The sequence below is a fragment of the Schistocerca americana genome, unplaced genomic scaffold (genome assembly GCF_021461395.2).
Source record: "Schistocerca americana isolate TAMUIC-IGC-003095 unplaced genomic scaffold, iqSchAmer2.1 HiC_scaffold_570, whole genome shotgun sequence".
Lineage (NCBI taxonomy): Eukaryota > Metazoa > Arthropoda > Insecta > Orthoptera > Acrididae > Schistocerca > Schistocerca americana.
In genome coordinates this window covers 40,607-64,968 of record NW_025726314.1, presented here as the reverse complement: position 1 = coordinate 64,968, position 24,362 = coordinate 40,607, and the positions used below count along the sequence as shown (strand labels likewise).

Sequence of the window (24,362 nt, the reverse complement as noted above, 5' to 3'; positions counted from 1 at the left end):
GAGAGGTAAGGAGAGGCGAGGCGATGGACACACAGCACGCCCCCTTCATTTCACGGTGGCGTCTCCCTGACCGAATCGGGCTGTAGCTCCGAAAAGAAAGGAGAAACAAAAATAGGAAGTAAAAGTGCCAATAGTGCCCTGTGTTCCCATGCGCTCACCCGCCCAAGTACTAACAAGGGCCAAAGTTGGTACGCATCGGCAATCGGACATTTTCTTTCATTTTCTCTTTATCGGTTGAGAACCAGTGTATTCAAGATATTATGGCCATTGCCGAGTGAATGCTGTAGCGCTTCCCGACGAGTCGGGTTCGGATCCTCTATCAACTTCCACGCAGGGTGATGATCTTTTGGTCATCACACTCGCCAGCTGAAATCGGCGCTGCCTTTTCGTAGTAGTAAAAGAGTAGTGGCCCGTGGGGGGATCGAACCCACGACCTTCGCGTTATTAGCACGACGCTCTAACCAACTGAGCTAACGGGCCTGGGCAGATGCGTTTGCTCAGCCCTACGCTGGAAACAGGTGGCATGAAGCCATACACCATTTCTATGGTCGTCGTGTGTCTGCTTCCCTAGTCTATATTCTGCTGACGGTCACGAAACAGTAGCTACATTGCGAGCAGGACGGGAAACGGCCGCTCGGACAGCTCAAACTTGTCACGATTCGTGTGGAAAAAATTCCGTTCCGGTACCGGGAATCGAACCCGGGCCTCCTGGGTGAAAGCCAGGTATCCTAGCCACTAGACCACATCGGATGTGGCCGTTCCGTTCGACCGTTCGTACGGTCGCTTGTCGCATTTCGCGTCGAGTGCCGCGTCGGCGCCCCTCTCTCTTTGCGAACATCTTTGCACATACTGACTGGCAAGGCGCGCACCTCAAACGTCGCAGAGCAATGCTTTTGGCTTCATGCTCTGCTGGGAGAAGAGGAAAAGGGAAGCTGTAAGTAGCAATAACAGGAAGTGAACATTTTCCCGCTGAAGCGTTGAAACGTTGTGGATAACAAACAAGAAATACGTTGGCGCCTTAGCAACAGCACCACCATCAGTCACAGAAAACTAAATGCCCCGGGTGAGGATCGAACTCACGACCTTAAGATTATGAGACTTACGCGCTGCCTACTGCGCTACCGAGGCACGGGTGCACCGCTTGTCCCGGAAACTAGGTAAATACCGTACCCAATATTAGACGTAGAGACACTGTACTTCCTGGATAACGTGTTCTGTTGCTACACGTGCACTGCCGGCCCAGTTGATTGCGGTGCTGCTGCAGCTGTTGCAACGATAGGCAGCACTCCTTGTCGTTAAAGTTCAGTGCCTCGGAGGCACCCGGACCCAGCAACTTGTGAGGCCAGGCCGACGCTAGTCTGTAGAACATGATGCGGGCGTCCTAGCGGGGACCCGCGAGTGCTGCGTTCTCGGTTCTTCTCAAGGGAACCCAGCCATACATTCTTGTGGATCGTGCATCTCAAGCGCGCAAGCCACGCGGCAGCATTATCGCGGGAAAAGCAAAACGATGCATCGGCCGGGAATCGAACCCGGGCCGCCCGCGTGGCAGGCGAGCATTCTACCACTGAACCACCGATGCTCGGGCCAGCGGTAACCTCACGCTGCTTCCCGAGCAGATGTCTCAAGGGAAAGTGGGACTGCTGTCAAGCGCCGTAGCATTCTGTGGAGAAGATGCTGCAGACGCTGAATCCTGCACTGCACTGCTTAAAAATGCCGCCAGAACGCGGTCCTCTGCGTACTCTTGCGTCGCCGGCGCCGACTCTTGCCAAAGGATGCGAAATGTGCGCGGATACGCTGTCCGAATGCGTGTGGATGTGCTCCCCTAGCCTACCTCGAAATGCGCCTGCCAGGTATGATCACCTTCGGCCGCTGCCGACAGGCGGGACGCCGACACAGCGCGGAGGCGGGGCGCTCGGTTGTGCGGTGGTGGTGTAATGGTCAGCATAGTTGCCTTCCAAGCAGTTGATCCGGGTTCGATTCCCGGCCGCCGCAGCAGGCTTTTAATTTCGCGTATGAGTACTTTTGCCACGCCCTCTTACTCGCTGCATACCAGCCCTTAGTGTGTCTCGACTTGTCTCGACTTTGCTCAGCTGACGCGAGAGCTGACGCTCTCAAATCGGCCTATATCAAAACGACAAGCACGAGAAACGACTGAGAGAGGTAAGGAGAGGCGAGGCGATGGACACACAGCACGCCCCCTTCATTTCACGGTGGCGTCTCCCTGACCGAATCGGGCTGTAGCTCCGAAAAGAAAGGAGAAACAAAAATAGGAAGTAAAAGTGCCAATAGTGCCCTGTGTTCCCATGCGCTCACCCGCCCAAGTACTAACAAGGGCCAAAGTTGGTACGCATCGGCAATCGGACATTTTCTTTCATTTTCTCTTTATCGGTTGAGAACCAGTGTATTCAAGATATTATGGCCATTGCCGAGTGAATGCTGTAGCGCTTCCCGACGAGTCGGGTTCGGATCCTCTATCAACTTCCACGCAGGGTGATGATCTTTTGGTCATCACACTCGCCAGCTGAAATCGGCGCTGCCTTTTCGTAGTAGTAAAAGAGTAGTGGCCCGTGGGGGGATCGAACCCACGACCTTCGCGTTATTAGCACGACGCTCTAACCAACTGAGCTAACGGGCCTGGGCAGATGCGTTTGCTCAGCCCTACGCTGGAAACAGGTGGCATGAAGCCATACACCATTTCTATGGTCGTCGTGTGTCTGCTTCCCTAGTCTATATTCTGCTGACGGTCACGAAACAGTAGCTACATTGCGAGCAGGACGGGAAACGGCCGCTCGGACAGCTCAAACTTGTCACGATTCGTGTGGAAAAAATTCCGTTCCGGTACCGGGAATCGAACCCGGGCCTCCTGGGTGAAAGCCAGGTATCCTAGCCACTAGACCACATCGGATGTGGCCGTTCCGTTCGACCGTTCGTACGGTCGCTTGTCGCATTTCGCGTCGAGTGCCGCGTCGGCGCCCCTCTCTCTTTGCGAACATCTTTGCACATACTGACTGGCAAGGCGCGCACCTCAAACGTCGCAGAGCAATGCTTTTGGCTTCATGCTCTGCTGGGAGAAGAGGAAAAGGGAAGCTGTAAGTAGCAATAACAGGAAGTGAACATTTTCCCGCTGAAGCGTTGAAACGTTGTGGATAACAAACAAGAAATACGTTGGCGCCTTAGCAACAGCACCACCATCAGTCACAGAAAACTAAATGCCCCGGGTGAGGATCGAACTCACGACCTTAAGATTATGAGACTTACGCGCTGCCTACTGCGCTACCGAGGCACGGGTGCACCGCTTGTCCCGGAAACTAGGTAAATACCGTACCCAATATTAGACGTAGAGACACTGTACTTCCTGGATAACGTGTTCTGTTGCTACACGTGCACTGCCGGCCCAGTTGATTGCGGTGCTGCTGCAGCTGTTGCAACGATAGGCAGCACTCCTTGTCGTTAAAGTTCAGTGCCTCGGAGGCACCCGGACCCAGCAACTTGTGAGGCCAGGCCGACGCTAGTCTGTAGAACATGATGCGGGCGTCCTAGCGGGGACCCGCGAGTGCTGCGTTCTCGGTTCTTCTCAAGGGAACCCAGCCATACATTCTTGTGGATCGTGCATCTCAAGCGCGCAAGCCACGCGGCAGCATTATCGCGGGAAAAGCAAAACGATGCATCGGCCGGGAATCGAACCCGGGCCGCCCGCGTGGCAGGCGAGCATTCTACCACTGAACCACCGATGCTCGGGCCAGCGGTAACCTCACGCTGCTTCCCGAGCAGATGTCTCAAGGGAAAGTGGGACTGCTGTCAAGCGCCGTAGCATTCTGTGGAGAAGATGCTGCAGACGCTGAATCCTGCACTGCACTGCTTAAAAATGCCGCCAGAACGCGGTCCTCTGCGTACTCTTGCGTCGCCGGCGCCGACTCTTGCCAAAGGATGCGAAATGTGCGCGGATACGCTGTCCGAATGCGTGTGGATGTGCTCCCCTAGCCTACCTCGAAATGCGCCTGCCAGGTATGATCACCTTCGGCCGCTGCCGACAGGCGGGACGCCGACACAGCGCGGAGGCGGGGCGCTCGGTTGTGCGGTGGTGGTGTAATGGTCAGCATAGTTGCCTTCCAAGCAGTTGATCCGGGTTCGATTCCCGGCCGCCGCAGCAGGCTTTTAATTTCGCGTATGAGTACTTTTGCCACGCCCTCTTACTCGCTGCATACCAGCCCTTAGTGTGTCTCGACTTGTCTCGACTTTGCTCAGCTGACGCGAGAGCTGACGCTCTCAAATCGGCCTATATCAAAACGACAAGCACGAGAAACGACTGAGAGAGGTAAGGAGAGGCGAGGCGATGGACACACAGCACGCCCCCTTCATTTCACGGTGGCGTCTCCCTGACCGAATCGGGCTGTAGCTCCGAAAAGAAAGGAGAAACAAAAATAGGAAGTAAAAGTGCCAATAGTGCCCTGTGTTCCCATGCGCTCACCCGCCCAAGTACTAACAAGGGCCAAAGTTGGTACGCATCGGCAATCGGACATTTTCTTTCATTTTCTCTTTATCGGTTGAGAACCAGTGTATTCAAGATATTATGGCCATTGCCGAGTGAATGCTGTAGCGCTTCCCGACGAGTCGGGTTCGGATCCTCTATCAACTTCCACGCAGGGTGATGATCTTTTGGTCATCACACTCGCCAGCTGAAATCGGCGCTGCCTTTTCGTAGTAGTAAAAGAGTAGTGGCCCGTGGGGGGATCGAACCCACGACCTTCGCGTTATTAGCACGACGCTCTAACCAACTGAGCTAACGGGCCTGGGCAGATGCGTTTGCTCAGCCCTACGCTGGAAACAGGTGGCATGAAGCCATACACCATTTCTATGGTCGTCGTGTGTCTGCTTCCCTAGTCTATATTCTGCTGACGGTCACGAAACAGTAGCTACATTGCGAGCAGGACGGGAAACGGCCGCTCGGACAGCTCAAACTTGTCACGATTCGTGTGGAAAAAATTCCGTTCCGGTACCGGGAATCGAACCCGGGCCTCCTGGGTGAAAGCCAGGTATCCTAGCCACTAGACCACATCGGATGTGGCCGTTCCGTTCGACCGTTCGTACGGTCGCTTGTCGCATTTCGCGTCGAGTGCCGCGTCGGCGCCCCTCTCTCTTTGCGAACATCTTTGCACATACTGACTGGCAAGGCGCGCACCTCAAACGTCGCAGAGCAATGCTTTTGGCTTCATGCTCTGCTGGGAGAAGAGGAAAAGGGAAGCTGTAAGTAGCAATAACAGGAAGTGAACATTTTCCCGCTGAAGCGTTGAAACGTTGTGGATAACAAACAAGAAATACGTTGGCGCCTTAGCAACAGCACCACCATCAGTCACAGAAAACTAAATGCCCCGGGTGAGGATCGAACTCACGACCTTAAGATTATGAGACTTACGCGCTGCCTACTGCGCTACCGAGGCACGGGTGCACCGCTTGTCCCGGAAACTAGGTAAATACCGTACCCAATATTAGACGTAGAGACACTGTACTTCCTGGATAACGTGTTCTGTTGCTACACGTGCACTGCCGGCCCAGTTGATTGCGGTGCTGCTGCAGCTGTTGCAACGATAGGCAGCACTCCTTGTCGTTAAAGTTCAGTGCCTCGGAGGCACCCGGACCCAGCAACTTGTGAGGCCAGGCCGACGCTAGTCTGTAGAACATGATGCGGGCGTCCTAGCGGGGACCCGCGAGTGCTGCGTTCTCGGTTCTTCTCAAGGGAACCCAGCCATACATTCTTGTGGATCGTGCATCTCAAGCGCGCAAGCCACGCGGCAGCATTATCGCGGGAAAAGCAAAACGATGCATCGGCCGGGAATCGAACCCGGGCCGCCCGCGTGGCAGGCGAGCATTCTACCACTGAACCACCGATGCTCGGGCCAGCGGTAACCTCACGCTGCTTCCCGAGCAGATGTCTCAAGGGAAAGTGGGACTGCTGTCAAGCGCCGTAGCATTCTGTGGAGAAGATGCTGCAGACGCTGAATCCTGCACTGCACTGCTTAAAAATGCCGCCAGAACGCGGTCCTCTGCGTACTCTTGCGTCGCCGGCGCCGACTCTTGCCAAAGGATGCGAAATGTGCGCGGATACGCTGTCCGAATGCGTGTGGATGTGCTCCCCTAGCCTACCTCGAAATGCGCCTGCCAGGTATGATCACCTTCGGCCGCTGCCGACAGGCGGGACGCCGACACAGCGCGGAGGCGGGGCGCTCGGTTGTGCGGTGGTGGTGTAATGGTCAGCATAGTTGCCTTCCAAGCAGTTGATCCGGGTTCGATTCCCGGCCGCCGCAGCAGGCTTTTAATTTCGCGTATGAGTACTTTTGCCACGCCCTCTTACTCGCTGCATACCAGCCCTTAGTGTGTCTCGACTTGTCTCGACTTTGCTCAGCTGACGCGAGAGCTGACGCTCTCAAATCGGCCTATATCAAAACGACAAGCACGAGAAACGACTGAGAGAGGTAAGGAGAGGCGAGGCGATGGACACACAGCACGCCCCCTTCATTTCACGGTGGCGTCTCCCTGACCGAATCGGGCTGTAGCTCCGAAAAGAAAGGAGAAACAAAAATAGGAAGTAAAAGTGCCAATAGTGCCCTGTGTTCCCATGCGCTCACCCGCCCAAGTACTAACAAGGGCCAAAGTTGGTACGCATCGGCAATCGGACATTTTCTTTCATTTTCTCTTTATCGGTTGAGAACCAGTGTATTCAAGATATTATGGCCATTGCCGAGTGAATGCTGTAGCGCTTCCCGACGAGTCGGGTTCGGATCCTCTATCAACTTCCACGCAGGGTGATGATCTTTTGGTCATCACACTCGCCAGCTGAAATCGGCGCTGCCTTTTCGTAGTAGTAAAAGAGTAGTGGCCCGTGGGGGGATCGAACCCACGACCTTCGCGTTATTAGCACGACGCTCTAACCAACTGAGCTAACGGGCCTGGGCAGATGCGTTTGCTCAGCCCTACGCTGGAAACAGGTGGCATGAAGCCATACACCATTTCTATGGTCGTCGTGTGTCTGCTTCCCTAGTCTATATTCTGCTGACGGTCACGAAACAGTAGCTACATTGCGAGCAGGACGGGAAACGGCCGCTCGGACAGCTCAAACTTGTCACGATTCGTGTGGAAAAAATTCCGTTCCGGTACCGGGAATCGAACCCGGGCCTCCTGGGTGAAAGCCAGGTATCCTAGCCACTAGACCACATCGGATGTGGCCGTTCCGTTCGACCGTTCGTACGGTCGCTTGTCGCATTTCGCGTCGAGTGCCGCGTCGGCGCCCCTCTCTCTTTGCGAACATCTTTGCACATACTGACTGGCAAGGCGCGCACCTCAAACGTCGCAGAGCAATGCTTTTGGCTTCATGCTCTGCTGGGAGAAGAGGAAAAGGGAAGCTGTAAGTAGCAATAACAGGAAGTGAACATTTTCCCGCTGAAGCGTTGAAACGTTGTGGATAACAAACAAGAAATACGTTGGCGCCTTAGCAACAGCACCACCATCAGTCACAGAAAACTAAATGCCCCGGGTGAGGATCGAACTCACGACCTTAAGATTATGAGACTTACGCGCTGCCTACTGCGCTACCGAGGCACGGGTGCACCGCTTGTCCCGGAAACTAGGTAAATACCGTACCCAATATTAGACGTAGAGACACTGTACTTCCTGGATAACGTGTTCTGTTGCTACACGTGCACTGCCGGCCCAGTTGATTGCGGTGCTGCTGCAGCTGTTGCAACGATAGGCAGCACTCCTTGTCGTTAAAGTTCAGTGCCTCGGAGGCACCCGGACCCAGCAACTTGTGAGGCCAGGCCGACGCTAGTCTGTAGAACATGATGCGGGCGTCCTAGCGGGGACCCGCGAGTGCTGCGTTCTCGGTTCTTCTCAAGGGAACCCAGCCATACATTCTTGTGGATCGTGCATCTCAAGCGCGCAAGCCACGCGGCAGCATTATCGCGGGAAAAGCAAAACGATGCATCGGCCGGGAATCGAACCCGGGCCGCCCGCGTGGCAGGCGAGCATTCTACCACTGAACCACCGATGCTCGGGCCAGCGGTAACCTCACGCTGCTTCCCGAGCAGATGTCTCAAGGGAAAGTGGGACTGCTGTCAAGCGCCGTAGCATTCTGTGGAGAAGATGCTGCAGACGCTGAATCCTGCACTGCACTGCTTAAAAATGCCGCCAGAACGCGGTCCTCTGCGTACTCTTGCGTCGCCGGCGCCGACTCTTGCCAAAGGATGCGAAATGTGCGCGGATACGCTGTCCGAATGCGTGTGGATGTGCTCCCCTAGCCTACCTCGAAATGCGCCTGCCAGGTATGATCACCTTCGGCCGCTGCCGACAGGCGGGACGCCGACACAGCGCGGAGGCGGGGCGCTCGGTTGTGCGGTGGTGGTGTAATGGTCAGCATAGTTGCCTTCCAAGCAGTTGATCCGGGTTCGATTCCCGGCCGCCGCAGCAGGCTTTTAATTTCGCGTATGAGTACTTTTGCCACGCCCTCTTACTCGCTGCATACCAGCCCTTAGTGTGTCTCGACTTGTCTCGACTTTGCTCAGCTGACGCGAGAGCTGACGCTCTCAAATCGGCCTATATCAAAACGACAAGCACGAGAAACGACTGAGAGAGGTAAGGAGAGGCGAGGCGATGGACACACAGCACGCCCCCTTCATTTCACGGTGGCGTCTCCCTGACCGAATCGGGCTGTAGCTCCGAAAAGAAAGGAGAAACAAAAATAGGAAGTAAAAGTGCCAATAGTGCCCTGTGTTCCCATGCGCTCACCCGCCCAAGTACTAACAAGGGCCAAAGTTGGTACGCATCGGCAATCGGACATTTTCTTTCATTTTCTCTTTATCGGTTGAGAACCAGTGTATTCAAGATATTATGGCCATTGCCGAGTGAATGCTGTAGCGCTTCCCGACGAGTCGGGTTCGGATCCTCTATCAACTTCCACGCAGGGTGATGATCTTTTGGTCATCACACTCGCCAGCTGAAATCGGCGCTGCCTTTTCGTAGTAGTAAAAGAGTAGTGGCCCGTGGGGGGATCGAACCCACGACCTTCGCGTTATTAGCACGACGCTCTAACCAACTGAGCTAACGGGCCTGGGCAGATGCGTTTGCTCAGCCCTACGCTGGAAACAGGTGGCATGAAGCCATACACCATTTCTATGGTCGTCGTGTGTCTGCTTCCCTAGTCTATATTCTGCTGACGGTCACGAAACAGTAGCTACATTGCGAGCAGGACGGGAAACGGCCGCTCGGACAGCTCAAACTTGTCACGATTCGTGTGGAAAAAATTCCGTTCCGGTACCGGGAATCGAACCCGGGCCTCCTGGGTGAAAGCCAGGTATCCTAGCCACTAGACCACATCGGATGTGGCCGTTCCGTTCGACCGTTCGTACGGTCGCTTGTCGCATTTCGCGTCGAGTGCCGCGTCGGCGCCCCTCTCTCTTTGCGAACATCTTTGCACATACTGACTGGCAAGGCGCGCACCTCAAACGTCGCAGAGCAATGCTTTTGGCTTCATGCTCTGCTGGGAGAAGAGGAAAAGGGAAGCTGTAAGTAGCAATAACAGGAAGTGAACATTTTCCCGCTGAAGCGTTGAAACGTTGTGGATAACAAACAAGAAATACGTTGGCGCCTTAGCAACAGCACCACCATCAGTCACAGAAAACTAAATGCCCCGGGTGAGGATCGAACTCACGACCTTAAGATTATGAGACTTACGCGCTGCCTACTGCGCTACCGAGGCACGGGTGCACCGCTTGTCCCGGAAACTAGGTAAATACCGTACCCAATATTAGACGTAGAGACACTGTACTTCCTGGATAACGTGTTCTGTTGCTACACGTGCACTGCCGGCCCAGTTGATTGCGGTGCTGCTGCAGCTGTTGCAACGATAGGCAGCACTCCTTGTCGTTAAAGTTCAGTGCCTCGGAGGCACCCGGACCCAGCAACTTGTGAGGCCAGGCCGACGCTAGTCTGTAGAACATGATGCGGGCGTCCTAGCGGGGACCCGCGAGTGCTGCGTTCTCGGTTCTTCTCAAGGGAACCCAGCCATACATTCTTGTGGATCGTGCATCTCAAGCGCGCAAGCCACGCGGCAGCATTATCGCGGGAAAAGCAAAACGATGCATCGGCCGGGAATCGAACCCGGGCCGCCCGCGTGGCAGGCGAGCATTCTACCACTGAACCACCGATGCTCGGGCCAGCGGTAACCTCACGCTGCTTCCCGAGCAGATGTCTCAAGGGAAAGTGGGACTGCTGTCAAGCGCCGTAGCATTCTGTGGAGAAGATGCTGCAGACGCTGAATCCTGCACTGCACTGCTTAAAAATGCCGCCAGAACGCGGTCCTCTGCGTACTCTTGCGTCGCCGGCGCCGACTCTTGCCAAAGGATGCGAAATGTGCGCGGATACGCTGTCCGAATGCGTGTGGATGTGCTCCCCTAGCCTACCTCGAAATGCGCCTGCCAGGTATGATCACCTTCGGCCGCTGCCGACAGGCGGGACGCCGACACAGCGCGGAGGCGGGGCGCTCGGTTGTGCGGTGGTGGTGTAATGGTCAGCATAGTTGCCTTCCAAGCAGTTGATCCGGGTTCGATTCCCGGCCGCCGCAGCAGGCTTTTAATTTCGCGTATGAGTACTTTTGCCACGCCCTCTTACTCGCTGCATACCAGCCCTTAGTGTGTCTCGACTTGTCTCGACTTTGCTCAGCTGACGCGAGAGCTGACGCTCTCAAATCGGCCTATATCAAAACGACAAGCACGAGAAACGACTGAGAGAGGTAAGGAGAGGCGAGGCGATGGACACACAGCACGCCCCCTTCATTTCACGGTGGCGTCTCCCTGACCGAATCGGGCTGTAGCTCCGAAAAGAAAGGAGAAACAAAAATAGGAAGTAAAAGTGCCAATAGTGCCCTGTGTTCCCATGCGCTCACCCGCCCAAGTACTAACAAGGGCCAAAGTTGGTACGCATCGGCAATCGGACATTTTCTTTCATTTTCTCTTTATCGGTTGAGAACCAGTGTATTCAAGATATTATGGCCATTGCCGAGTGAATGCTGTAGCGCTTCCCGACGAGTCGGGTTCGGATCCTCTATCAACTTCCACGCAGGGTGATGATCTTTTGGTCATCACACTCGCCAGCTGAAATCGGCGCTGCCTTTTCGTAGTAGTAAAAGAGTAGTGGCCCGTGGGGGGATCGAACCCACGACCTTCGCGTTATTAGCACGACGCTCTAACCAACTGAGCTAACGGGCCTGGGCAGATGCGTTTGCTCAGCCCTACGCTGGAAACAGGTGGCATGAAGCCATACACCATTTCTATGGTCGTCGTGTGTCTGCTTCCCTAGTCTATATTCTGCTGACGGTCACGAAACAGTAGCTACATTGCGAGCAGGACGGGAAACGGCCGCTCGGACAGCTCAAACTTGTCACGATTCGTGTGGAAAAAATTCCGTTCCGGTACCGGGAATCGAACCCGGGCCTCCTGGGTGAAAGCCAGGTATCCTAGCCACTAGACCACATCGGATGTGGCCGTTCCGTTCGACCGTTCGTACGGTCGCTTGTCGCATTTCGCGTCGAGTGCCGCGTCGGCGCCCCTCTCTCTTTGCGAACATCTTTGCACATACTGACTGGCAAGGCGCGCACCTCAAACGTCGCAGAGCAATGCTTTTGGCTTCATGCTCTGCTGGGAGAAGAGGAAAAGGGAAGCTGTAAGTAGCAATAACAGGAAGTGAACATTTTCCCGCTGAAGCGTTGAAACGTTGTGGATAACAAACAAGAAATACGTTGGCGCCTTAGCAACAGCACCACCATCAGTCACAGAAAACTAAATGCCCCGGGTGAGGATCGAACTCACGACCTTAAGATTATGAGACTTACGCGCTGCCTACTGCGCTACCGAGGCACGGGTGCACCGCTTGTCCCGGAAACTAGGTAAATACCGTACCCAATATTAGACGTAGAGACACTGTACTTCCTGGATAACGTGTTCTGTTGCTACACGTGCACTGCCGGCCCAGTTGATTGCGGTGCTGCTGCAGCTGTTGCAACGATAGGCAGCACTCCTTGTCGTTAAAGTTCAGTGCCTCGGAGGCACCCGGACCCAGCAACTTGTGAGGCCAGGCCGACGCTAGTCTGTAGAACATGATGCGGGCGTCCTAGCGGGGACCCGCGAGTGCTGCGTTCTCGGTTCTTCTCAAGGGAACCCAGCCATACATTCTTGTGGATCGTGCATCTCAAGCGCGCAAGCCACGCGGCAGCATTATCGCGGGAAAAGCAAAACGATGAATCGGCCGGGAATCGAACCCGGGCCGCCCGCGTGGCAGGCGAGCATTCTACCACTGAACCACCGATGCTCGGGCCAGCGGTAACCTCACGCTGCTTCCCGAGCAGATGTCTCAAGGGAAAGTGGGACTGCTGTCAAGCGCCGTAGCATTCTGTGGAGAAGATGCTGCAGACGCTGAATCCTGCACTGCACTGCTTAAAAATGCCGCCAGAACGCGGTCCTCTGCGTACTCTTGCGTCGCCGGCGCCGACTCTTGCCAAAGGATGCGAAATGTGCGCGGATACGCTGTCCGAATGCGTGTGGATGTGCTCCCCTAGCCTACCTCGAAATGCGCCTGCCAGGTATGATCACCTTCGGCCGCTGCCGACAGGCGGGACGCCGACACAGCGCGGAGGCGGGGCGCTCGGTTGTGCGGTGGTGGTGTAATGGTCAGCATAGTTGCCTTCCAAGCAGTTGATCCGGGTTCGATTCCCGGCCGCCGCAGCAGGCTTTTAATTTCGCGTATGAGTACTTTTGCCACGCCCTCTTACTCGCTGCATACCAGCCCTTAGTGTGTCTCGACTTGTCTCGACTTTGCTCAGCTGACGCGAGAGCTGACGCTCTCAAATCGGCCTATATCAAAACGACAAGCACGAGAAACGACTGAGAGAGGTAAGGAGAGGCGAGGCGATGGACACACAGCACGCCCCCTTCATTTCACGGTGGCGTCTCCCTGACCGAATCGGGCTGTAGCTCCGAAAAGAAAGGAGAAACAAAAATAGGAAGTAAAAGTGCCAATAGTGCCCTGTGTTCCCATGCGCTCACCCGCCCAAGTACTAACAAGGGCCAAAGTTGGTACGCATCGGCAATCGGACATTTTCTTTCATTTTCTCTTTATCGGTTGAGAACCAGTGTATTCAAGATATTATGGCCATTGCCGAGTGAATGCTGTAGCGCTTCCCGACGAGTCGGGTTCGGATCCTCTATCAACTTCCACGCAGGGTGATGATCTTTTGGTCATCACACTCGCCAGCTGAAATCGGCGCTGCCTTTTCGTAGTAGTAAAAGAGTAGTGGCCCGTGGGGGGATCGAACCCACGACCTTCGCGTTATTAGCACGACGCTCTAACCAACTGAGCTAACGGGCCTGGGCAGATGCGTTTGCTCAGCCCTACGCTGGAAACAGGTGGCATGAAGCCATACACCATTTCTATGGTCGTCGTGTGTCTGCTTCCCTAGTCTATATTCTGCTGACGGTCACGAAACAGTAGCTACATTGCGAGCAGGACGGGAAACGGCCGCTCGGACAGCTCAAACTTGTCACGATTCGTGTGGAAAAAATTCCGTTCCGGTACCGGGAATCGAACCCGGGCCTCCTGGGTGAAAGCCAGGTATCCTAGCCACTAGACCACATCGGATGTGGCCGTTCCGTTCGACCGTTCGTACGGTCGCTTGTCGCATTTCGCGTCGAGTGCCGCGTCGGCGCCCCTCTCTCTTTGCGAACATCTTTGCACATACTGACTGGCAAGGCGCGCACCTCAAACGTCGCAGAGCAATGCTTTTGGCTTCATGCTCTGCTGGGAGAAGAGGAAAAGGGAAGCTGTAAGTAGCAATAACAGGAAGTGAACATTTTCCCGCTGAAGCGTTGAAACGTTGTGGATAACAAACAAGAAATACGTTGGCGCCTTAGCAACAGCACCACCATCAGTCACAGAAAACTAAATGCCCCGGGTGAGGATCGAACTCACGACCTTAAGATTATGAGACTTACGCGCTGCCTACTGCGCTACCGAGGCACGGGTGCACCGCTTGTCCCGGAAACTAGGTAAATACCGTACCCAATATTAGACGTAGAGACACTGTACTTCCTGGATAACGTGTTCTGTTGCTACACGTGCACTGCCGGCCCAGTTGATTGCGGTGCTGCTGCAGCTGTTGCAACGATAGGCAGCACTCCTTGTCGTTAAAGTTCAGTGCCTCGGAGGCACCCGGACCCAGCAACTTGTGAGGCCAGGCCGACGCTAGTCTGTAGAACATGATGCGGGCGTCCTAGCGGGGACCCGCGAGTGCTGCGTTCTCGGTTCTTCTCAAGGGAACCCAGCCATACATTCTTGTGGATCGTGCATCTCAAGCGCGCAAGCCACGCGGCAGCATTATCGCGGGAAAAGCAAAACGATGAATCGGCCGGGAATCGAACCCGGGCCGCCCGCGTGGCAGGCGAGCATTCTACCACTGAACCACCGATGCTCGGGCCAGCGGTAACCTCACGCTGCTTCCCGAGCAGATGTCTCAAGGGAAAGTGGGACTGCTGTCAAGCGCCGTAGCATTCTGTGGAGAAGATGCTGCAGACGCTGAATCCTGCACTGCACTGCTTAAAAATGCCGCCAGAACGCGGTCCTCTGCGTACTCTTGCGTCGCCGGCGCCGACTCTTGCCAAAGGATGCGAAATGTGCGCGGATACGCTGTCCGAATGCGTGTGGATGTGCTCCCCTAGCCTACCTCGAAATGCGCCTGCCAGGTATGATCACCTTCGGCCGCTGCCGACAGGCGGGACGCCGACACAGCGCGGAGGCGGGGCGCTCGGTTGTGCGGTGGTGGTGTAATGGTCAGCATAGTTGCCTTCCAAGCAGTTGATCCGGGTTCGATTCCCGGCCGCCGCAGCAGGCTTTTAATTTCGCGTATGAGTACTTTTGCCACGCCCTCTTACTCGCTGCATACCAGCCCTTAGTGTGTCTCGACTTGTCTCGACTTTGCTCAGCTGACGCGAGAGCTGACGCTCTCAAATCGGCCTATATCAAAACGACAAGCACGAGAAACGACTGAGAGAGGTAAGGAGAGGCGAGGCGATGGACACACAGCACGCCCCCTTCATTTCACGGTGGCGTCTCCCTGACCGAATCGGGCTGTAGCTCCGAAAAGAAAGGAGAAACAAAAATAGGAAGTAAAAGTGCCAATAGTGCCCTGTGTTCCCATGCGCTCACCCGCCCAAGTACTAACAAGGGCCAAAGTTGGTACGCATCGGCAATCGGACATTTTCTTTCATTTTCTCTTTATCGGTTGAGAACCAGTGTATTCAAGATATTATGGCCATTGCCGAGTGAATGCTGTAGCGCTTCCCGACGAGTCGGGTTCGGATCCTCTATCAACTTCCACGCAGGGTGATGATCTTTTGGTCATCACACTCGCCAGCTGAAATCGGCGCTGCCTTTTCGTAGTAGTAAAAGAGTAGTGGCCCGTGGGGGGATCGAACCCACGACCTTCGCGTTATTAGCACGACGCTCTAACCAACTGAGCTAACGGGCCTGGGCAGATGCGTTTGCTCAGCCCTACGCTGGAAACAGGTGGCATGAAGCCATACACCATTTCTATGGTCGTCGTGTGTCTGCTTCCCTAGTCTATATTCTGCTGACGGTCACGAAACAGTAGCTACATTGCGAGCAGGACGGGAAACGGCCGCTCGGACAGCTCAAACTTGTCACGATTCGTGTGGAAAAAATTCCGTTCCGGTACCGGGAATCGAACCCGGGCCTCCTGGGTGAAAGACAGGTATCCTAGCCACTAGACCACATCGGATGTGGCCGTTCCGTTCGACCGTTCGTACGGTCGCTTGTCGCATTTCGCGTCGAGTGCCGCGTCGGCGCCCCTCTCTCTTTGCGAACATCTTTGCACATACTGACTGGCAAGGCGCGCACCTCAAACGTCGCAGAGCAATGCTTTTGGCTTCATGCTCTGCTGGGAGAAGAGGAAAAGGGAAGCTGTAAGTAGCAATAACAGGAAGTGAACATTTTCCCGCTGAAGCGTTGAAACGTTGTGGATAACAAACAAGAAATACGTTGGCGCCTTAGCAACAGCACCACCATCAGTCACAGAAAACTAAATGCCCCGGGTGAGGATCGAACTCACGACCTTAAGATTATGAGACTTACGCGCTGCCTACTGCGCTACCGAGGCACGGGTGCACCGCTTGTCCCGGAAACTAGGTAAATACCGTACCCAATATTAGACGTAGAGACACTGTACTTCCTGGATAACGTGTTCTGTTGCTACACGTGCACTGCCGGCCCAGTTGATTGCGGTGCTGCTGCAGCTGTTGCAACGATAGGCAGCACTCCTTGTCGTTAAAGTTCAGTGCCTCGGAGGCACCCGGACCCAGCAACTTGTGAGGCCAGGCCGACGCTAGTCTGTAGAACATGATGCGGGCGTCCTAGCGGGGACCCGCGAGTGCTGCGTTCTCGGTTCTTCTCAAGGGAACCCAGCCATACATTCTTGTGGATCGTGCATCTCAAGCGCGCAAGCCACGCGGCAGCATTATCGCGGGAAAAGCAAAACGATGCATCGGCCGGGAATCGAACCCGGGCCGCCCGCGTGGCAGGCGAGCATTCTACCACTGAACCACCGATGCTCGGGCCAGCGGTAACCTCACGCTGCTTCCCGAGCAGATGTCTCAAGGGAAAGTGGGACTGCTGTCAAGCGCCGTAGCATTCTGTGGAGAAGATGCTGCAGACGCTGAATCCTGCACTGCACTGCTTAAAAATGCCGCCAGAACGCGGTCCTCTGCGTACTCTTGCGTCGCCGGCGCCGACTCTTGCCAAAGGATGCGAAATGTGCGCGGATACGCTGTCCGAATGCGTGTGGATGTGCTCCCCTAGCCTACCTCGAAATGCGCCTGCCAGGTATGATCACCTTCGGCCGCTGCCGACAGGCGGGACGCCGACACAGCGCGGAGGCGGGGCGCTCGGTTGTGCGGTGGTGGTGTAATGGTCAGCATAGTTGCCTTCCAAGCAGTTGATCCGGGTTCGATTCCCGGCCGCCGCAGCAGGCTTTTAATTTCGCGTATGAGTACTTTTGCCACGCCCTCTTACTCGCTGCATACCAGCCCTTAGTGTGTCTCGACTTGTCTCGACTTTGCTCAGCTGACGCGAGAGCTGACGCTCTCAAATCGGCCTATATCAAAACGACAAGCACGAGAAACGACTGAGAGAGGTAAGGAGAGGCGAGGCGATGGACACACAGCACGCCCCCTTCATTTCACGGTGGCGTCTCCCTGACCGAATCGGGCTGTAGCTCCGAAAAGAAAGGAGAAACAAAAATAGGAAGTAAAAGTGCCAATAGTGCCCTGTGTTCCCATGCGCTCACCCGCCCAAGTACTAACAAGGGCCAAAGTTGGTACGCATCGGCAATCGGACATTTTCTTTCATTTTCTCTTTATCGGTTGAGAACCAGTGTATTCAAGATATTATGGCCATTGCCGAGTGAATGCTGTAGCGCTTCCCGACGAGTCGGGTTCGGATCCTCTATCAACTTCCACGCAGGGTGATGATCTTTTGGTCATCACACTCGCCAGCTGAAATCGGCGCTGCCTTTTCGTAGTAGTAAAAGAGTAGTGGCCCGTGGGGGGATCGAACCCACGACCTTCGCGTTATTAGCACGACGCTCTAACCAACTGAGCTAACGGGCCTGGGCAGATGCGTTTGCTCAGCCCTACGCTGGAAACAGGTGGCATGAAGCCATACACCATTTCTATGGTCGTCGTGTGTCTGCTTCCCTAGTCTATATTCTGCTGACGGTCACGAAACAGTAGCTACATTGCGAGCAGGACGGGAAACGGCCGCTCGGACAGCTCAAACTTGTCACGATTCGTGTGGAAAAAATTCCGTTCCGGTACCGGGAATCGAACCCGGGCCTCCTGGGTGAAAGCCAGGTATCCTAGCCACTAGACCACATCGGATGTGGCCGTTCCGTTCGACCGTTCGTACGGTCGCTTGTCGCATTTCGCGTCGAGTGCCGCGTCGGCGCCCCTCTCTCTTTGCGAACATCTTTGCACATACTGACTGGCAAGGCGCGCACCTCAAACGTCGCAGAGCAATGCTTTTGGCTTCATGCTCTGCTGGGAGAAGAGGAAAAGGGAAGCTGTAAGTAGCAATAACAGGAAGTGAACATTTTCCCGCTGAAGCGTTGAAACGTTGTGGATAACAAACAAGAAATACGTTGGCGCCTTAGCAACAGCACCACCATCAGTCACAGAAAACTAAATGCCCCGGGTGAGGATCGAACTCACGACCTTAAGATTATGAGACTTACGCGCTGCCTACTGCGCTACCGAGGCACGGGTGCACCGCTTGTCCCGGAAACTAGGTAAATACCGTACCCAATATTAGACGTAGAGACACTGTACTTCCTGGATAACGTGTTCTGTTGCTACACGTGCACTGCCGGCCCAGTTGATTGCGGTGCTGCTGCAGCTGTTGCAACGATAGGCAGCACTCCTTGTCGTTAAAGTTCAGTGCCTCGGAGGCACCCGGACCCAGCAACTTGTGAGGCCAGGCCGACGCTAGTCTGTAGAACATGATGCGGGCGTCCTAGCGGGGACCCGCGAGTGCTGCGTTCTCGGTTCTTCTCAAGGGAACCCAGCCATACATTCTTGTGGATCGTGCATCTCAAGCGCGCAAGCCACGCGGCAGCATTATCGCGGGAAAAGCAAAACGATGAATCGGCCGGGAATCGAACCCGGGCCGCCCGCGTGGCAGGCGAGCATTCTACCACTGAACCACCGATGCTCGGGCCAGCGGTAACCTCACGCTGCTTCCCGAGCAGATGTCTCAAGGGAAAGTGGGACTGCTGTCAAGCGCCGTAGCATTCTGTGGAGAAGATGCTGCAGACGCTGAATCCTGCACTGCACTGCTTAAAAATGCCGCCAGAACGCGGTCCTCTGCGTACTCTTGCGTCGCCGGCGCCGACTCTTGCCAAAGGATGCGAAATGTGCGCGGATACGCTGTCCGAATGCGTGTGGATGTGCTCCCCTAGCCTACCTCGAAATGCGCCTGCCAGGTATGATCACCTTCGGCCGCTGCCGACAGGCGGGACGCCGACACAGCGCGGAGGCGGGGCGCTCGGTTGTGCGGTGGTGGTGTAATGGTCAGCATAGTTGCCTTCCAAGCAGTTGATCCGGGTTCGATTCCCGGCCGCCGCAGCAGGCTTTTAATTTCGCGTATGAGTACTTTTGCCACGCCCTCTTACTCGCTGCATACCAGCCCTTAGTGTGTCTCGACTTGTCTCGACTTTGCTCAGCTGACGCGAGAGCTGACGCTCTCAAATCGGCCTATATCAAAACGACAAGCACGAGAAACGACTGAGAGAGGTAAGGAGAGGCGAGGCGATGGACACACAGCACGCCCCCTTCATTTCACGGTGGCGTCTCCCTGACCGAATCGGGCTGTAGCTCCGAAAAGAAAGGAGAAACAAAAATAGGAAGTAAAAGTGCCAATAGTGCCCTGTGTTCCCATGCGCTCACCCGCCCAAGTACTAACAAGGGCCAAAGTTGGTACGCATCGGCAATCGGACATTTTCTTTCATTTTCTCTTTATCGGTTGAGAACCAGTGTATTCAAGATATTATGGCCATTGCCGAGTGAATGCTGTAGCGCTTCCCGACGAGTCGGGTTCGGATCCTCTATCAACTTCCACGCAGGGTGATGATCTTTTGGTCATCACACTCGCCAGCTGAAATCGGCGCTGCCTTTTCGTAGTAGTAAAAGAGTAGTGGCCCGTGGGGGGATCGAACCCACGACCTTCGCGTTATTAGCACGACGCTCTAACCAACTGAGCTAACGGGCCTGGGCAGATGCGTTTGCTCAGCCCTACGCTGGAAACAGGTGGCATGAAGCCATACACCATTTCTATGGTCGTCGTGTGTCTGCTTCCCTAGTCTATATTCTGCTGACGGTCACGAAACAGTAGCTACATTGCGAGCAGGACGGGAAACGGCCGCTCGGACAGCTCAAACTTGTCACGATTCGTGTGGAAAAAATTCCGTTCCGGTACCGGGAATCGAACCCGGGCCTCCTGGGTGAAAGACAGGTATCCTAGCCACTAGACCACATCGGATGTGGCCGTTCCGTTCGACCGTTCGTACGGTCGCTTGTCGCATTTCGCGTCGAGTGCCGCGTCGGCGCCCCTCTCTCTTTGCGAACATCTTTGCACATACTGACTGGCAAGGCGCGCACCTCAAACGTCGCAGAGCAATGCTTTTGGCTTCATGCTCTGCTGGGAGAAGAGGAAAAGGGAAGCTGTAAGTAGCAATAACAGGAAGTGAACATTTTCCCGCTGAAGCGTTGAAACGTTGTGGATAACAAACAAGAAATACGTTGGCGCCTTAGCAACAGCACCACCATCAGTCACAGAAAACTAAATGCCCCGGGTGAGGATCGAACTCACGACCTTAAGATTATGAGACTTACGCGCTGCCTACTGCGCTACCGAGGCACGGGTGCACCGCTTGTCCCGGAAACTAGGTAAATACCGTACCCAATATTAGACGTAGAGACACTGTACTTCCTGGATAACGTGTTCTGTTGCTACACGTGCACTGCCGGCCCAGTTGATTGCGGTGCTGCTGCAGCTGTTGCAACGATAGGCAGCACTCCTTGTCGTTAAAGTTCAGTGCCTCGGAGGCACCCGGACCCAGCAACTTGTGAGGCCAGGCCGACGCTAGTCTGTAGAACATGATGCGGGCGTCCTAGCGGGGACCCGCGAGTGCTGCGTTCTCGGTTCTTCTCAAGGGAACCCAGCCATACATTCTTGTGGATCGTGCATCTCAAGCGCGCAAGCCACGCGGCAGCATTATCGCGGGAAAAGCAAAACGATGCATCGGCCGGGAATCGAACCCGGGCCGCCCGCGTGGCAGGCGAGCATTCTACCACTGAACCACCGATGCTCGGGCCAGCGGTAACCTCACGCTGCTTCCCGAGCAGATGTCTCAAGGGAAAGTGGGACTGCTGTCAAGCGCCGTAGCATTCTGTGGAGAAGATGCTGCAGACGCTGAATCCTGCACTGCACTGCTTAAAAATGCCGCCAGAACGCGGTCCTCTGCGTACTCTTGCGTCGCCGGCGCCGACTCTTGCCAAAGGATGCGAAATGTGCGCGGATACGCTGTCCGAATGCGTGTGGATGTGCTCCCCTAGCCTACCTCGAAATGCGCCTGCCAGGTATGATCACCTTCGGCCGCTGCCGACAGGCGGGACGCCGACACAGCGCGGAGGCGGGGCGCTCGGTTGTGCGGTGGTGGTGTAATGGTCAGCATAGTTGCCTTCCAAGCAGTTGATCCGGGTTCGATTCCCGGCCGCCGCAGCAGGCTTTTAATTTCGCGTATGAGTACTTTTGCCACGCCCTCTTACTCGCTGCATACCAGCCCTTAGTGTGTCTCGACTTGTCTCGACTTTGCTCAGCTGACGCGAGAGCTGACGCTCTCAAATCGGCCTATATCAAAACGACAAGCACGAGAAACGACTGAGAGAGGTAAGGAGAGGCGAGGCGATGGACACACAGCACGCCCCCTTCATTTCACGGTGGCGTCTCCCTGACCGAATCGGGCTGTAGCTCCGAAAAGAAAGGAGAAACAAAAATAGGAAGTAAAAGTGCCAATAGTGCCCTGTGTTCCCATGCGCTCACCCGCCCAAGTACTAACAAGGGCCAAAGTTGGTACGCATCGGCAATCGGACATTTTCTTTCATTTTCTCTTTATCGGTTGAGAACCAGTGTATTCAAGATATTATGGCCATTGCCGAGTGAATGCTGTAGCGCTTCCCGACGAGTCGGGTTCGGATCCTCTATCAACTTCCACGCAGGGTGATGATCTTTTGGTCATCACACTCGCCAGCTGAAATCGGCGCTGCCTTTTCGTAGTAGTAAAAGAGTAGTGGCCCGTGGGGGGATCGAACCCACGACCTTCGCGTTATTAGCACGACGCTCTAACCAACTGAGCTAACGGGCCTGGGCAGATGCGTTTGCTCAGCCCTACGCTGGAAACAGGTGGCATGAAGCCATACACCATTTCTATGGTCGTCGTGTGTCTGCTTCCCTAGTCTATATTCTGCTGACGGTCACGAAACAGTAGCTACATTGCGAGCAGGACGGGAAACGGCCGCTCGGACAGCTCAAACTTGTCACGATTCGTGTGGAAAAAATTCCGTTCCGGTACCGGGAATCGAACCCGGGCCTCCTGGGTGAAAGCCAGGTATCCTAGCCACTAGACCACATCGGATGTGGCCGTTCCGTTCGACCGTTCGTACGGTCGCTTGTCGCATTTCGCGTCGAGTGCCGCGTCGGCGCCCCTCTCTCTTTGCGAACATCTTTGCACATACTGACTGGCAAGGCGCGCACCTCAAACGTCGCAGAGCAATGCTTTTGGCTTCATGCTCTGCTGGGAGAAGAGGAAAAGGGAAGCTGTAAGTAGCAATAACAGGAAGTGAACATTTTCCCGCTGAAGCGTTGAAACGTTGTGGATAACAAACAAGAAATACGTTGGCGCCTTAGCAACAGCACCACCATCAGTCACAGAAAACTAAATGCCCCGGGTGAGGATCGAACTCACGACCTTAAGATTATGAGACTTACGCGCTGCCTACTGCGCTACCGAGGCACGGGTGCACCGCTTGTCCCGGAAACTAGGTAAATACCGTACCCAATATTAGACGTAGAGACACTGTACTTCCTGGATAACGTGTTCTGTTGCTACACGTGCACTGCCGGCCCAGTTGATTGCGGTGCTGCTGCAGCTGTTGCAACGATAGGCAGCACTCCTTGTCGTTAAAGTTCAGTGCCTCGGAGGCACCCGGACCCAGCAACTTGTGAGGCCAGGCCGACGCTAGTCTGTAGAACATGATGCGGGCGTCCTAGCGGGGACCCGCGAGTGCTGCGTTCTCGGTTCTTCTCAAGGGAACCCAGCCATACATTCTTGTGGATCGTGCATCTCAAGCGCGCAAGCCACGCGGCAGCATTATCGCGGGAAAAGCAAAACGATGAATCGGCCGGGAATCGAACCCGGGCCGCCCGCGTGGCAGGCGAGCATTCTACCACTGAACCACCGATGCTCGGGCCAGCGGTAACCTCACGCTGCTTCCCGAGCAGATGTCTCAAGGGAAAGTGGGACTGCTGTCAAGCGCCGTAGCATTCTGTGGAGAAGATGCTGCAGACGCTGAATCCTGCACTGCACTGCTTAAAAATGCCGCCAGAACGCGGTCCTCTGCGTACTCTTGCGTCGCCGGCGCCGACTCTTGCCAAAGGATGCGAAATGTGCGCGGATACGCTGTCCGAATGCGTGTGGATGTGCTCCCCTAGCCTACCTCGAAATGCGCCTGCCAGGTATGATCACCTTCGGCCGCTGCCGACAGGCGGGACGCCGACACAGCGCGGAGGCGGGGCGCTCGGTTGTGCGGTGGTGGTGTAATGGTCAGCATAGTTGCCTTCCAAGCAGTTGATCCGGGTTCGATTCCCGGCCGCCGCAGCAGGCTTTTAATTTCGCGTATGAGTACTTTTGCCACGCCCTCTTACTCGCTGCATACCAGCCCTTAGTGTGTCTCGACTTGTCTCGACTGACGCGAGAGCTGACGCTCTCAAATCGGCCTATATCAAAACGACAAGCACGAGAAACGACTGAGAGAGGTAAGGAGAGGCGAGGCGATGGACACACAGCACGCCCCCTTCATTTCACGGTGGCGTCTCCCTGACCGAATCGGGCTGTAGCTCCGAAAAGAAAGGAGAAACAAAAATAGGAAGTAAAAGTGCCAATAGTGCCCTGTGTTCCCATGCGCTCACCCGCCCAAGTACTAACAAGGGCCAAAGTTGGTACGCATCGGCAATCGGACATTTTCTTTCATTTTCTCTTTATCGGTTGAGAACCAGTGTATTCAAGATATTATGGCCATTGCCGAGTGAATGCTGTAGCGCTTCCCGACGAGTCGGGTTCGGATCCTCTATCAACTTCCACGCAGGGTGATGATCTTTTGGTCATCACACTCGCCAGCTGAAATCGGCGCTGCCTTTTCGTAGTAGTAAAAGAGTAGTGGCCCGTGGGGGGATCGAACCCACGACCTTCGCGTTATTAGCACGACGCTCTAACCAACTGAGCTAACGGGCCTGGGCAGATGCGTTTGCTCAGCCCTACGCTGGAAACAGGTGGCATGAAGCCATACACCATTTCTATGGTCGTCGTGTGTCTGCTTCCCTAGTCTATATTCTGCTGACGGTCACGAAACAGTAGCTACATTGCGAGCAGGACGGGAAACGGCCGCTCGGACAGCTCAAACTTGTCACGATTCGTGTGG

At 55.1% G+C, this 24,362-nt stretch overlaps 56 non-coding genes across 56 annotated transcripts; 11 read left to right on the top strand and 45 right to left on the bottom strand.

Moving 5' to 3' along the window:
• Positions 1-406: 406 nt before the first annotated feature.
• Positions 407-480, bottom strand: Trnai-aau. The gene has a single exon. It is a non-coding gene; the product is annotated as a tRNA-Ile (tRNA).
• Positions 481-678: 198 nt separating this feature from the next.
• On the bottom strand, positions 679-750 carry Trnae-uuc. Its single transcript has one exon. It is a non-coding gene; the product is annotated as a tRNA-Glu (tRNA).
• Positions 751-1,055: 305 nt separating this feature from the next.
• Positions 1,056-1,128, bottom strand: Trnam-cau. Its single transcript has one exon. It is a non-coding gene; the product is annotated as a tRNA-Met (tRNA).
• A 380-nt stretch (positions 1,129-1,508) lies between these two features.
• Trnag-gcc lies at positions 1,509-1,579 on the bottom strand. Its single transcript has one exon. It is a non-coding gene; the product is annotated as a tRNA-Gly (tRNA).
• A 341-nt stretch (positions 1,580-1,920) lies between these two features.
• Positions 1,921-1,992, top strand: Trnag-ucc. Its single transcript has one exon. It is a non-coding gene; the product is annotated as a tRNA-Gly (tRNA).
• Positions 1,993-2,561: 569 nt separating this feature from the next.
• On the bottom strand, positions 2,562-2,635 carry Trnai-aau. The gene has a single exon. It is a non-coding gene; the product is annotated as a tRNA-Ile (tRNA).
• A 198-nt stretch (positions 2,636-2,833) lies between these two features.
• On the bottom strand, positions 2,834-2,905 carry Trnae-uuc. Its single transcript has one exon. It is a non-coding gene; the product is annotated as a tRNA-Glu (tRNA).
• A 305-nt stretch (positions 2,906-3,210) lies between these two features.
• Trnam-cau lies at positions 3,211-3,283 on the bottom strand. Its single transcript has one exon. It is a non-coding gene; the product is annotated as a tRNA-Met (tRNA).
• A 380-nt stretch (positions 3,284-3,663) lies between these two features.
• On the bottom strand, positions 3,664-3,734 carry Trnag-gcc. The gene has a single exon. It is a non-coding gene; the product is annotated as a tRNA-Gly (tRNA).
• A 341-nt stretch (positions 3,735-4,075) lies between these two features.
• Trnag-ucc lies at positions 4,076-4,147 on the top strand. The gene has a single exon. It is a non-coding gene; the product is annotated as a tRNA-Gly (tRNA).
• Positions 4,148-4,716: 569 nt separating this feature from the next.
• Positions 4,717-4,790, bottom strand: Trnai-aau. Its single transcript has one exon. It is a non-coding gene; the product is annotated as a tRNA-Ile (tRNA).
• Positions 4,791-4,988: 198 nt separating this feature from the next.
• Trnae-uuc lies at positions 4,989-5,060 on the bottom strand. The gene has a single exon. It is a non-coding gene; the product is annotated as a tRNA-Glu (tRNA).
• Positions 5,061-5,365: 305 nt separating this feature from the next.
• On the bottom strand, positions 5,366-5,438 carry Trnam-cau. The gene has a single exon. It is a non-coding gene; the product is annotated as a tRNA-Met (tRNA).
• A 380-nt stretch (positions 5,439-5,818) lies between these two features.
• On the bottom strand, positions 5,819-5,889 carry Trnag-gcc. The gene has a single exon. It is a non-coding gene; the product is annotated as a tRNA-Gly (tRNA).
• A 341-nt stretch (positions 5,890-6,230) lies between these two features.
• Positions 6,231-6,302, top strand: Trnag-ucc. Its single transcript has one exon. It is a non-coding gene; the product is annotated as a tRNA-Gly (tRNA).
• A 569-nt stretch (positions 6,303-6,871) lies between these two features.
• Trnai-aau lies at positions 6,872-6,945 on the bottom strand. Its single transcript has one exon. It is a non-coding gene; the product is annotated as a tRNA-Ile (tRNA).
• Positions 6,946-7,143: 198 nt separating this feature from the next.
• Trnae-uuc lies at positions 7,144-7,215 on the bottom strand. The gene has a single exon. It is a non-coding gene; the product is annotated as a tRNA-Glu (tRNA).
• A 305-nt stretch (positions 7,216-7,520) lies between these two features.
• Trnam-cau lies at positions 7,521-7,593 on the bottom strand. Its single transcript has one exon. It is a non-coding gene; the product is annotated as a tRNA-Met (tRNA).
• A 380-nt stretch (positions 7,594-7,973) lies between these two features.
• On the bottom strand, positions 7,974-8,044 carry Trnag-gcc. The gene has a single exon. It is a non-coding gene; the product is annotated as a tRNA-Gly (tRNA).
• Positions 8,045-8,385: 341 nt separating this feature from the next.
• Positions 8,386-8,457, top strand: Trnag-ucc. Its single transcript has one exon. It is a non-coding gene; the product is annotated as a tRNA-Gly (tRNA).
• A 569-nt stretch (positions 8,458-9,026) lies between these two features.
• On the bottom strand, positions 9,027-9,100 carry Trnai-aau. The gene has a single exon. It is a non-coding gene; the product is annotated as a tRNA-Ile (tRNA).
• Positions 9,101-9,298: 198 nt separating this feature from the next.
• On the bottom strand, positions 9,299-9,370 carry Trnae-uuc. The gene has a single exon. It is a non-coding gene; the product is annotated as a tRNA-Glu (tRNA).
• Positions 9,371-9,675: 305 nt separating this feature from the next.
• On the bottom strand, positions 9,676-9,748 carry Trnam-cau. The gene has a single exon. It is a non-coding gene; the product is annotated as a tRNA-Met (tRNA).
• A 380-nt stretch (positions 9,749-10,128) lies between these two features.
• Trnag-gcc lies at positions 10,129-10,199 on the bottom strand. Its single transcript has one exon. It is a non-coding gene; the product is annotated as a tRNA-Gly (tRNA).
• Positions 10,200-10,540: 341 nt separating this feature from the next.
• Positions 10,541-10,612, top strand: Trnag-ucc. Its single transcript has one exon. It is a non-coding gene; the product is annotated as a tRNA-Gly (tRNA).
• A 569-nt stretch (positions 10,613-11,181) lies between these two features.
• On the bottom strand, positions 11,182-11,255 carry Trnai-aau. The gene has a single exon. It is a non-coding gene; the product is annotated as a tRNA-Ile (tRNA).
• Positions 11,256-11,453: 198 nt separating this feature from the next.
• Positions 11,454-11,525, bottom strand: Trnae-uuc. The gene has a single exon. It is a non-coding gene; the product is annotated as a tRNA-Glu (tRNA).
• Positions 11,526-11,830: 305 nt separating this feature from the next.
• Trnam-cau lies at positions 11,831-11,903 on the bottom strand. The gene has a single exon. It is a non-coding gene; the product is annotated as a tRNA-Met (tRNA).
• Positions 11,904-12,283: 380 nt separating this feature from the next.
• Trnag-gcc lies at positions 12,284-12,354 on the bottom strand. Its single transcript has one exon. It is a non-coding gene; the product is annotated as a tRNA-Gly (tRNA).
• Positions 12,355-12,695: 341 nt separating this feature from the next.
• Trnag-ucc lies at positions 12,696-12,767 on the top strand. The gene has a single exon. It is a non-coding gene; the product is annotated as a tRNA-Gly (tRNA).
• A 569-nt stretch (positions 12,768-13,336) lies between these two features.
• On the bottom strand, positions 13,337-13,410 carry Trnai-aau. The gene has a single exon. It is a non-coding gene; the product is annotated as a tRNA-Ile (tRNA).
• A 198-nt stretch (positions 13,411-13,608) lies between these two features.
• Positions 13,609-13,680, bottom strand: Trnae-uuc. The gene has a single exon. It is a non-coding gene; the product is annotated as a tRNA-Glu (tRNA).
• Positions 13,681-13,985: 305 nt separating this feature from the next.
• On the bottom strand, positions 13,986-14,058 carry Trnam-cau. Its single transcript has one exon. It is a non-coding gene; the product is annotated as a tRNA-Met (tRNA).
• Positions 14,059-14,438: 380 nt separating this feature from the next.
• On the bottom strand, positions 14,439-14,509 carry Trnag-gcc. Its single transcript has one exon. It is a non-coding gene; the product is annotated as a tRNA-Gly (tRNA).
• Positions 14,510-14,850: 341 nt separating this feature from the next.
• Positions 14,851-14,922, top strand: Trnag-ucc. Its single transcript has one exon. It is a non-coding gene; the product is annotated as a tRNA-Gly (tRNA).
• Positions 14,923-15,491: 569 nt separating this feature from the next.
• Trnai-aau lies at positions 15,492-15,565 on the bottom strand. The gene has a single exon. It is a non-coding gene; the product is annotated as a tRNA-Ile (tRNA).
• A 198-nt stretch (positions 15,566-15,763) lies between these two features.
• On the bottom strand, positions 15,764-15,835 carry Trnae-uuc. Its single transcript has one exon. It is a non-coding gene; the product is annotated as a tRNA-Glu (tRNA).
• Positions 15,836-16,140: 305 nt separating this feature from the next.
• Trnam-cau lies at positions 16,141-16,213 on the bottom strand. Its single transcript has one exon. It is a non-coding gene; the product is annotated as a tRNA-Met (tRNA).
• Positions 16,214-16,593: 380 nt separating this feature from the next.
• Positions 16,594-16,664, bottom strand: Trnag-gcc. Its single transcript has one exon. It is a non-coding gene; the product is annotated as a tRNA-Gly (tRNA).
• Positions 16,665-17,005: 341 nt separating this feature from the next.
• Trnag-ucc lies at positions 17,006-17,077 on the top strand. The gene has a single exon. It is a non-coding gene; the product is annotated as a tRNA-Gly (tRNA).
• Positions 17,078-17,646: 569 nt separating this feature from the next.
• On the bottom strand, positions 17,647-17,720 carry Trnai-aau. Its single transcript has one exon. It is a non-coding gene; the product is annotated as a tRNA-Ile (tRNA).
• A 198-nt stretch (positions 17,721-17,918) lies between these two features.
• Trnae-uuc lies at positions 17,919-17,990 on the bottom strand. Its single transcript has one exon. It is a non-coding gene; the product is annotated as a tRNA-Glu (tRNA).
• Positions 17,991-18,295: 305 nt separating this feature from the next.
• On the bottom strand, positions 18,296-18,368 carry Trnam-cau. The gene has a single exon. It is a non-coding gene; the product is annotated as a tRNA-Met (tRNA).
• Positions 18,369-18,748: 380 nt separating this feature from the next.
• On the bottom strand, positions 18,749-18,819 carry Trnag-gcc. Its single transcript has one exon. It is a non-coding gene; the product is annotated as a tRNA-Gly (tRNA).
• Positions 18,820-19,160: 341 nt separating this feature from the next.
• Positions 19,161-19,232, top strand: Trnag-ucc. Its single transcript has one exon. It is a non-coding gene; the product is annotated as a tRNA-Gly (tRNA).
• Positions 19,233-19,801: 569 nt separating this feature from the next.
• Positions 19,802-19,875, bottom strand: Trnai-aau. The gene has a single exon. It is a non-coding gene; the product is annotated as a tRNA-Ile (tRNA).
• Positions 19,876-20,073: 198 nt separating this feature from the next.
• Trnae-uuc lies at positions 20,074-20,145 on the bottom strand. Its single transcript has one exon. It is a non-coding gene; the product is annotated as a tRNA-Glu (tRNA).
• A 305-nt stretch (positions 20,146-20,450) lies between these two features.
• Positions 20,451-20,523, bottom strand: Trnam-cau. Its single transcript has one exon. It is a non-coding gene; the product is annotated as a tRNA-Met (tRNA).
• A 380-nt stretch (positions 20,524-20,903) lies between these two features.
• Trnag-gcc lies at positions 20,904-20,974 on the bottom strand. The gene has a single exon. It is a non-coding gene; the product is annotated as a tRNA-Gly (tRNA).
• A 341-nt stretch (positions 20,975-21,315) lies between these two features.
• Trnag-ucc lies at positions 21,316-21,387 on the top strand. Its single transcript has one exon. It is a non-coding gene; the product is annotated as a tRNA-Gly (tRNA).
• Positions 21,388-21,956: 569 nt separating this feature from the next.
• On the bottom strand, positions 21,957-22,030 carry Trnai-aau. Its single transcript has one exon. It is a non-coding gene; the product is annotated as a tRNA-Ile (tRNA).
• Positions 22,031-22,228: 198 nt separating this feature from the next.
• On the bottom strand, positions 22,229-22,300 carry Trnae-uuc. The gene has a single exon. It is a non-coding gene; the product is annotated as a tRNA-Glu (tRNA).
• Positions 22,301-22,605: 305 nt separating this feature from the next.
• Trnam-cau lies at positions 22,606-22,678 on the bottom strand. Its single transcript has one exon. It is a non-coding gene; the product is annotated as a tRNA-Met (tRNA).
• Positions 22,679-23,058: 380 nt separating this feature from the next.
• Trnag-gcc lies at positions 23,059-23,129 on the bottom strand. Its single transcript has one exon. It is a non-coding gene; the product is annotated as a tRNA-Gly (tRNA).
• Positions 23,130-23,470: 341 nt separating this feature from the next.
• Positions 23,471-23,542, top strand: Trnag-ucc. Its single transcript has one exon. It is a non-coding gene; the product is annotated as a tRNA-Gly (tRNA).
• A 559-nt stretch (positions 23,543-24,101) lies between these two features.
• Trnai-aau lies at positions 24,102-24,175 on the bottom strand. Its single transcript has one exon. It is a non-coding gene; the product is annotated as a tRNA-Ile (tRNA).
• Between the last annotated feature and the right edge of the window lie 187 nt (positions 24,176-24,362).